Consider the following 10,833-nt stretch of genomic DNA (forward strand, 5'->3'; position numbering starts at 1 on the left):
TACATCCCTATAATCGACACACACTCTAATTGTCCCCTGTTTCTTCATAATAGGGACAATATTCGATACCCAATCGGTTAGAGGAACCGGGTAGATGAAACCAGCATGGAGAAGTTTTTCAACTTCTGCCTTAATGGCAACGACTTTCTTGGGGTGCACCTGCCTTAGCCGTTGTCGTACTGGTTTGACATCTGGATACATCTTAATTTCGTGTTCAACGATACTCGAGTCGATGCCTGCCATTTCACTGTATGACCAAGCAAAGACATCTATGAATTCGCGAAAAAGAGCATTATATATTTCCAGTTCTGAAGGAGAACAACATTTGCCAACATAAATATTCTCTAGAACATCTGTTTTGGTCGAGATATTTATGGCTATAGTCTCCTCAATGTTGGATAAGTTTCACTCGGAATCCACCGTTTTTACAGTATTTGAAAGAAAATCAAAGACTGAGGGATGATAAAGGTCATTTTGAGTCTCTTCTTCACAATCCGGAACAAGGGAACGATGGTGGGAATCATTCCATGGTGCTCCTTCAATTACCATAGCTTGGAGAATTCCTTCGTCGGTGAAATGCACTTGCGACCAAGGATCTGAAGGAGTACCATTTTCTCTAGACCTATCTATCCAAACTCTTGATGAGCGTTGATTTGGGTTTGCCTCCCATGCTAGAAACATTGATTGCTATAATATTTATATTGGGCTTGGGGGCAAAACCATTGCATGATCCATGTTGATATCGTTTTCTGAGATCTTTGTCGAAGATATCATGTTGTAGGTTCCTATTGACGCTACTTTCGCCAGATTGATTGGAGGTGGAAGAGCGAAAGTTCCCATTAGTATAGGATCTTTTAGTAGGCCTACTCCGATATTCTGAAGCGAATGGGGGCTTCCATGGATCATGGGAATGCTTCCTGTAACTTGAGAACCATTGGGGAGGAAGTTTTGTTGATCGACGATTGTAATCCCTCCTTGAAAGGGAAATGCAATCTTTCTAAAATAGGTCGACACAACAGCTGCCATGGCATATATCCATGGTCTTCCTAGTAGGATGTTGTAATCAAGATTCCCATTGATGACTTCAACATCTATCTCTACTGTTTTTCCCCCTAGTTCAACTTTCAAGTTGTTTAGGATACCATATGGGGTATATGTCCTTCCGTCGAATGCTTTTAATGTCGTCGCTGACCGCGACAAGGTTGGAGATCCTAAAGTTTTCCAGCAAATCATTGACATAATACATGTAGATGCCCCCTCATCAATAATTGTTCGATGAACAGTTTTGTTGAGGGCTTTCACTTGAATAAGGAAAGCTAGTTGAGCCGGTAACTGAGGATCGTATCCTTTGTGGTCGAAGGATACAAGATTGGAATCCTTTGGATCAATCCCACCAATGGCCGATAACAAAGCCTGCCTTTGGAATGGGCAATTTTGTAGTACTTCAAGAGTCGACATAGCAGATGTCGATTGGGCCAAATCTTCCACTATGTTATAATGCTGCGCCCCTCTAGCGCGGGGATTAAATGTCGACTTGTGTACTACTCCTTTCGGCGGTTTTATTGTCAATTCAGGAATGGTGGGTGGTACAACTTCTGTCGAAGTTGTTGTCGAACTACTTGGTTGGTCCTGTTAGACTCCGTCTCATGTCAGAGATTGATTCTTCTTCAAAACCCTGTTTTGAAGAAGAAATCATTAATATGTAATTTGTCATGATGTTCTATAGCTCTACAGCTCTTCAAATGACAGTGTTTTGATGTGGATGATGAGACAATCCCTGCAAAAGTTAGAAATGGATTTACATTCTCCGCAGCTGATGAACAAGGACTAGACCATGCATTACTATAGAAAGAAGCCAGATTGGTGGCTAGAACTTTTAAGAAGGCGATGACAATAGGTTTTAGCTGGGATTTTTCTGCTACTCAGTATGAAGAGCTTTATGAACAGGCTCTGGCAAGAGCAAGAGCCCAACAAGCCCGCATTTCTAGCTCCACTCGACAATCTGCTCCAAATTCATTTATGTTTTGCTAATATAACAGTTTGAAGAAAACAAACATGCTGGTGCAGGTTCAGCAGCTGGAAAAAATCAAAGTTCTCTGTCTTTATCGTATAAGGAAGCCATAGATGAAAAGTTTCTGGCAAACTTTTGGTGGTGTTGGGACTGGTTGAAGGATAATTGAACGGAGGATGTGCTTATGCCTAATTATTTCCGCCTCCCTACTCTAGTAGCATTCAAGATATTTACATAAGAGGGAAGTGGAAAAACAAGCTGAGCGATGGCAGATAACATCAAAGATCTTCGAACTTATGCGCACAGGTTTTATGCATAAGAGCAGAGTCCCTGGAGGAATTATATCTTAACCAAATGCTTCATCCAAGAGAAATTGAGTGGCTACAACAGGCTGTGTATTCCGCTATGGATCTCGTGGGTGTTGCACTTAATTATGTTACAGGTGGTGAATATTTAGATTATGCAGGTGCATCAAAGTGTTATTTATTCCTCCAAGCTTCCAATTCGTCCCTCCAAGGAACAAGTCAGCTCAGCCAATACTCACACCCATTTGACTACATGCAGTGACTATGAATAAATCCTACTCGTCCTCCTACAAGAAAATACCATCTAAGGCACATCCACAATGGTTCTGAGGATCAAATTGTTTGCAATATACAAATATCTAAAGGCCCTATGTGATGGAATTTTGTGTGATATATTTCTCTTTATAATGCGATGATCCTAGGACATATATCTCTATGAATGATGTGATTTCCTATAGCATAATTCTCTGGGATAATGCGAATTTTAATAGTACATTATATTATGGTGATGGGAGTTTGCAGAAGTACATTCCCTATGTGATGCGAGTTGTCTAAAACATATTTTCTCTATATGATTTGAGTTTTCTGAGGCACATTACTCTGTGTGATGCAAGCTACAGGAAGACACCTTTCTCTGTGTAATACAATCTACAGGAAGGATATTGCTTCTATGAAATGTGAGTTGCCTTCTTTTTTGTGACGTTGCATCTAAGAACAAACATGTGGCAAACCGATTGACTATCTTATGGACAAAATATAGCAGAGGTTTGGTCACCCTTTATTGCCAGTTCTGGTAATGATTCTGCCAAGATGGATGGCTTTTCGGATGGGAATTTCTGATCCCATTGATTGCTCAAAAGGTAGTTCCACTGGGGCGGGGGTGATCTTCGTGTGTCTTTGATAGATCTCAAAGCGCTACAGCACTTTGCGTTGAAAATAATAGGAGGTTTTGATCAGCACGAGCACAAGATCTCCATTCTATTTATTCCGCCAAAGGCACCCCACAACCTTTATGAAAGTTACTACAATGCCAAGGCCAATATCAAGTCGTATGTCAGGTGTGTTTTCATTTCTGGTGAATTTGAAGAATTCCTTCCCAAGTACCGAGGCTTCCTTATGGGTATTGTAGATTCAGACACTTTGCCACTGAATGTATCACGAGAAATGCTTCAACAGCACACAGTTTAAAGACAATAAAGAAGAAGCTAATTCGCAAAGCTTTAGATATGATTCATCGAATTGCAGAATAGGACCCTGATGAATCGGATGCAAAGGGAAAGACAGATGCCGAGTCAGAATCAGAAACAGATACTGAAAAGAAAGGAAAGTATGTCAAGTTCTGGAATGAGTTTGGCAAGTCAATAAAGCTTGGAATAATTGAGGATGCATCAAATAGGAACCGCCTTGCAAAACTTCTGAGATTTGAAAGCACAAAGTCTGGCGATAAACTGGCATCGTTGGACCAATACATATCAAGAATGAAACCGGACCAGAAAGACATATATTACATCACTGGATCTAGCAAGGAGCAATTGGAGAAGTCCCCATTCCTTGAGAAACTGAAGAAGTAAAACTACGAGGTTATCTTCTTCACAGACCCAGTCGATGAGTACTTAATGCAGTATTTGATGGATTACGAGGACAAGAAATTTCAGAATGTTTCTAAAGAAGGCCTTAAGATTGGGAAAGATTCAAAGGACAAGGAAGTTAAAGATTCTTTCAAAGAGTTAACTAACTGGTGGAAGGATGTTCTTTCCAGCGAAAATGTAGATTCAGTAACAGACTAGACAACACCCCTGGAGTTGTGGTCACTTCAAAATATGGTTGGAGTGCAAACATGGAGAGAATTATGCAGTCGCACACTCTATCAGATGCTAACAGACAAAGTTACATGCGTGGGAAGAGGGTACTCGAGATTAATTCAAGGCATCCTATTATTAAAGAACTATGTGAAAGGGTCACACAAAATACAGAGGAAGAAAATATAAAGCAAACTGCAAGCCTTATTGTGTGTGCTTCTGTTACACCAATTGTTCTTCCTATTGTACACAGTGGGTTTGAACAGACAGGTAAATATTGTTGTCAGCGAACCTATGGAGTTTGATATTTCCACACTTCAGCAGAGAGCTGAATCTGTGTCGAGAGTTCTTAGAGCATCCGGGGATGAATGCGATGAGGGAAACAGGGCCATCTTGACAGCTCTGGACGGCCAACAAGATTGTGTAAAGGATTAGATGAAATAGCGCAGAAATTGATATGGCTTTCACGCTATATCAGGAGTCTAGCTGAGAGTTTGTTCTTTTCATTGAAAGCATTCGATGGTCAGTTAGAGAAATGAAGGCAGAAGCACATGACAGTCTTAGTAGGCAAAGAACACAAGGCAATAAACCGACATTCTTATGAGCAATTTGGGTATTTTTGGAGATCAAATCGAGAATATCTAGGCATGAAATAAGTTGAAGATATATTTTCCAGATTTGAAGGAAACTTATAAGAGGACGATTGAACACCTAGCAGCAGAGAAATATCAGATTAAAGATCAGCGGCTTCAACAAATTGAAATCTTCCAACTTTCCCTAAATCTAGTTTTATTTTTAGTTTATCATTTTTAGCTTGTTGATGTATTTGTGTGTCCCTAGAATTTTATTAACAGGTCAAAGGATTGAAATTGCAATTGTAAGGATAACTCAAGCTCAACAATCGGATATTTTGAGGCATCAAAAGGCAGCTGGCGATTTTCAGTTTTGATGAATCAGAGGCACTAGCAAATTTCACTCTATAATGCTAACACTTCTAGATTTTGGGGCAACATTTGGGCACGAATGGACACTTTTCAGCATGGATATCATCGACCAAGAGTAAATCCAGATTTAAAAGGATTTGACTCTAACCTTCGACAATCCGAGCAATTTGATTTTTATTTTTGTAATTATTAATATCGGTTTGTTTCCTAAAGTCCAGGGCAACCGAGAGACTATGTTGGCTTATTTTAAGCCATAATTTGTAAAAGGTTAGGGTTAGTGAGTGTAGAGAGAGGAAAAAATTCTGAGAGCTGCTGGAGAACAAAGCTCCATTGTACAGTCTTTGACAGAGGGATTTTTAATGAAATTTCACAGCTCTGACTTCTGAAATTCCTGTGGTACGATAATTTAGCATAAGTTTTTCTCTTGTTTCATATGTAATCTGTTATGTTTCATTTCACTACATGATCATTTCTAACTGAACAAATGAAGTGTTTAGGTAAGAATTCATGCCTGCCATGCTCTACCTATAAGTTTGTTCATGTTTAATGTTTTCCTCTGTTTGACAAGGATTCATCTCCTATGCCCTTGTCAGCTCCTCACCAGTCTTGCCATCCCATTTAAAATCTAGATTTGGTGTTAAATTTCTTGCCTACCTTGCCTCAGTCGATAATCTGTGTTGTTCATTATATTTCTCTGTTCAAGCTGTGATTTTGCCCATGCAGCCCAGAAAAACCCCGTTGTTTAATTAAAAACCCCAAATCAATCTTTCTAATCAGTTTACTAGCCTAATATCAGTGTTACCCGTTTGGTCATCTCATCAATTGAAGATCTACCGAGATTGACCGGAGAGAGCCTTCTCCTGCCCCGTAGGGCTAGCTACGGGGCTGAATGGTTTGATGTTGCCTTGAGGTTTACCTTTCTCAGCCTGAGGTGAAATTTCAAGCGTTAACAGGTCCTTGTTGTTCGACAGCTGCGGATTCCCGTAATCTTTGTTCCTTGTCGAAATCAAAGCATCATTCTGCTGTTTTGAAATCGACAACATCAGCACTTGAGACGGGGAAGAATTTCCACTTTCAACCAGATTTGTTCCTGGATTTGGAAACGGATCAGTTAACACTGCTGAGGTTTTCGAACTCTTAAAGAATTTTTTAAGCTCAGCTCTGTGTGGACAATCTAAAGTCCGATGATCCTCATCGCATATCATGCATGGATATCTTTGTTTCCTATTTCCAGGGGGGTTTGAAGAAGATTTTTCAGGTGATGACTCATCCTGTTTCTTCTTTTTCCCTTTGCCTTTCTTCTTGCTTCCTGGTTGTTTGGTTTCTTTGCCCTTATCTGTTGATACGCATTTACTTCCGAAGCAAGAAGTTTGTCTTTTGCATTTTGATTTGAAATCTTACGGGCCTTCTTGGACATAGACTTTGTCAATTTCGTGTCTGTTGTGCCAATCACGCCATCGTCGGTGTGGGAGTCATTGTTCGATTTAGGAGGAGGAGGAATTGAGAATTCCGGTCTAGGGGTGTCAGGTATTTTGTCGTAGAGCATGCCAGACTGAGTATAGATCAAGTCCAGATATTGTGCACGAGCGATAAATTGCTCTTCCGTTACGACTCCCCCCTTTGCCACATCTTCCGTGATGGAAGGTAGTAATGACTTGATAAACCATTCAGCTAATAGCTGATCGGGAACGTACGTTTTTACCATCCTACGACGACGTCGCCACTCATGTATATGATCAGATATGTGAGTGGCCGTTGTTTGTTTGAAGTTGGTAAGAAGTTCTGTTCCCGTTTCATACCTTATTGGTAATTGAAAATGGGTTAAAATGGTTGTGGCTAAGGTACTAAAGTTGTCGAACGAAGCTCTAGGCAATTCAATGTACCATTTTGCTGCTGGACCCGTTAACGTCCTCTGAAAGAGGCGAAGTCTTATCGAATCATCATTTAGGTTGTTTGATGAACACCATAGATGAAATGTCATCACGTGATTCGATGGATCTTCACCCGGATTTCCATTAAATTTAGGAATATCTGATGGAAGTTTATGTGGAATCGCTGGCCACCAAGGGGCGTAAGCAATTTGATCGTTTGTTAACCGGTTTAAATCAGGTAACTCTAAAGTTGCCATGAATGGTAATTGCTGGTTCAGATTAGGTGAAGCATACCCAGGGTAAGATGGGATTGCCTGAGCAGTTGGTCTTTGCATGCCAGAATAATGCATTTGATGCTGGTATGACTGATAAGGTTGGTGGACATGACCATTGTAAAATGGTTGATTTTGACCGTTTTGAATGTATGGTTGTACATTGTTCGCAAAGATTTGCTGCTCAGAACCTTGATATACTTATTGGAATTGTGGTTGTTGGTATTGCACCAGCCATGGTTAAGAAGCCATGTGCTGTTGCGCTATACTAACCGTTGGACCAAGGTGTGGGGTAATTGTACCCGTCTGGACCTGTGTCGCCCCACTAGTTGGCGATTGTGGTTGAGTCACAGGGTCAAGGGGCTGTTAAATTACAACCTGAGAAACCTGAGGTTGGCATACAACAAGCAGCGTTTGAACTTGTGACACCGTCACAATAGCTGGTGTAGTCGGGATATTCGACATAGGTACACATTGTTGCATCGAATACACAACCCTTGGTTGTTGAGGTAGTATAGGTACCCAACCACTTGAGGTAATTCCAGTATAACCTAAATATTGTTGTGAACTCCTGTATGGATATCCTCCCAGAGGGGATAATGAAAGGGCATACTGCCCCCCATACAGTGGTAATCCAGAACTCAAGGGGATTGTTTGTCCTTGGGGACCGGACTACCCAAATTAACCTCCAAACGGATCAATTTGTTGAGAACCAACATAAGAGTTTCCGGATATTATTCTGGATGAACAAACAGGAACGGACCAAACTGTCGAAATATCCCCTCAGTGGGCTCCTTCTAGCAATTGGGAGCTAGTCGGGACAAATGGTATGCCGACGAACATTGTCGGAGTGACAGCAGGGAGTTCTGCTGTCGCTGTGTCAGATGACACAGTCCTTGTAGAAATTTTTGAATAATTTAACACATATTCAATGGAGATTATCCTGATCATGTACTATTGCGGAAAACATACACAATACATAAGCTCCTCTACATTGATCATCAATATAGCAGCATCAATAACAATAAAACATCAAGAGCATTCACACATTAACACAGTATGTATCTCGGGGAAAGCATCTCGCTAAAAACCCCAACTATCTGTATATTAATGATTGAGTCATGTAACATTACACAACATAATACTTCTCACAAGTATCTCCACCTCTGTTACACACAATACAGCTCAGATCTGATCTCCAAATCTCTTCCACTGCTTGCCTGCCTCCACTGCTCAAGAACTGATGAGAATGGCTCACCAAACTCGTTTTTCACCTGCAAAATAGTCACTCACTCTTTGTTGGACGTGAGCACAAGCTATAATGTGGGAAAATACGTGAGCAAACTCATTGGCATACTCAATCCCTTGATTGTGCAAGATCTGGTGCACAACTATAGTCACAACTGATAGAAATTTGATTCTCTACCACCTGTCCCTGTTGAACTGAACATGCACTGACATGCAACTGAGTTAACTGATGTATTCATTAGTTGTATTATGAGTTAATAACTTGTCAATTAATTAATAACTAATTCACCCAACTCATCTCTAGTCTATTTTCCAGTTAGACTAAATACAACCAGTTTAACAAAGCTAAACTGAACACAACTCCATCAACTCCACCAAACTCAACTGATTGAGTTCTAACTGAAGTCATGCATGCAACAACTCAACTGACTCATAAGAAAAGCGTATTTCCTTCTGACAGCTGCATGTGCCACCTCTGTAGCTCAAACTGAAGTGCTCCAAGAGAATAAGATTAAGTTTATAGTCCAAATATTATTGTGAGATAATAATATTTGACTTTTCTATTTTTGACAGCCAGTCTAAAAATAGACTTTGATCACTCACACTGTGATCACTCACACTTTCATCAAAAATAGAAGTCCATTTTTTTTTTCCCAACTTGATCAATCATCCATAAACAGCAACCTGCAATCCATAGACATGATCCATATGTCTAAAAATAGACATAGTCTAAAAATAGACTTGCGCCAAAAATAGCCTGCGGGCCCACTTAGTGAAGGCGACTCTTTTCACTAAGCTCCATCATCTTGTTGCAATCTCAACAGTCCTAGATGTTGACGGTTGTTCAGACATTTGGAGTCTATCCAAATGATTACCTAGCGATTCTACAGGAACTTCCGCTGGTGGTAGACTAACTTCTGATGAAGAAGGATATAGAGTGATCCCGACTCCAAAGTGCGTTGGAGTACTTGTTTGAGGATCTTCTACAATTTCTTCAATTGCAATCAGACCAGGTGGAAGGGGAAGACTGTCAGGTCCGTAAAATATTTCTGGTGCCGAAGAAGGGGTGGAATCGACAGTGGCAGATGTTTGAAGAGCAAGACTCTCCGAACCGGTTGTAGATGGAACTGGTTTGGTAACACAAGTGTTTACTCTCAGACTAGGATCAGTATCACTGTCCCTATGTGGCTGTTGAACTTCTTCTGTAGAGGCAGGGATTCCAGAAATGTTTGGAGTAACCGGAATCTCTGATGTCGTTGGAACACTTGTTCTAACTTTAATAGGAAATTTTGAACCGGTTAAACGAATTCGCTTTGTCCGTACTGGTTTCGATTCCGGAGACAAAGACGGTTGACTCGTAAGCCTCCGCGAACGACGGGGTTTCAATTGACTTTCTTCCACGATTGCGGATTACTCGATCAACTAAAATAAAAAGGGGAAGTATGTTTCCGAATTAAATGAATTTTAGACGCTTTTGACACAACTTGTTTTTTCAGCTTTTAAGAGTCGAGAAAAAACAAAAGATGACTCTAGTCTCCTTCGATTTTTAATGAGCCTGAAGTGACAAGTGCTCAGATGGACCTTTTCCGTTAAGGAGTCTGAAAAGGAACGAAAGGGACTGCTCTGGAGATCTAGGTAGAGGGAGTACCAAACCAATCGCAAAACTGCATAATACTTTTTATGGTACGACAGTCAATCTTCCCGAATGCTGTGTTCGGTGCATTGCGATCAGTAGGGTGGCCGACACGGCTTCCTATGGATAAAAGGTTTTAAGCCTATAGGGGTCTCCCAATATATACTCGACGGTACGTGGGAACACAAGTCCGTACTGGCACTTATCGTCTCAAAGTGGAGGAATCACCCAACCATCAGTGAGGACAACAGTTACCAGGATTTACGACGCCGGAATACGTCTCTAGCCTAGACCTCTAAATGTTGTGCGTTAAGTTCCAAAGAGTTGTTAGATTCATTCAATTTATTTTAAGTTGATCTTTCTTATAAACTTTTCATTTTGGGTTCACCACGAGATGTAGATGTAATTCCTAAAATGCAATCTAAAGATGATAAGCAAACTTTTATCTCTTTTCAGCAATGAAAATCCTAGCTACAAAGGGAAAAGCAAGACACAATCTTTTCTCAAAAAGCAAAGAGCACACTGTAAATGCACTTTTCCTAAATCAAGCCAAACAGACTATCAATATGAAAATGCACATGTGCATGTATTTGTTTTTCACTTTCTTAATATTGATGCCTAAAAAGAAAATTGATGTACAAATCTGAATTTGCTTTCAAGTGACAAACACAAACAAGCTTCTTTTCGAAATCAAAAGGTAGAGATGATTACGACACTTTATGATTTTGAAATAAATACTCGTTTCGACAC

The 10,833-nt window shown here is 40.4% G+C and overlaps 1 pseudogene; it reads left to right on the plus strand.

The window, feature by feature from the left end:
- Window positions 1–1,887: 1,887 nt before the first annotated feature.
- LOC149180508 (endoplasmin homolog) lies at window positions 1,888–4,420 on the plus strand (annotated as a pseudogene).
- The last annotated feature ends 6,413 nt before the right edge of the window (window positions 4,421–10,833 follow it).

The sequence above is a fragment of the Pinus tabuliformis genome, chromosome 3_2 (assembly GCF_031772625.1).
Source record: "Pinus tabuliformis cultivar Carrire ecotype Pingquan chromosome 3_2, CPIR1, whole genome shotgun sequence".
Taxonomy (NCBI): domain Eukaryota; kingdom Viridiplantae; phylum Streptophyta; class Pinopsida; order Pinales; family Pinaceae; genus Pinus; species Pinus tabuliformis.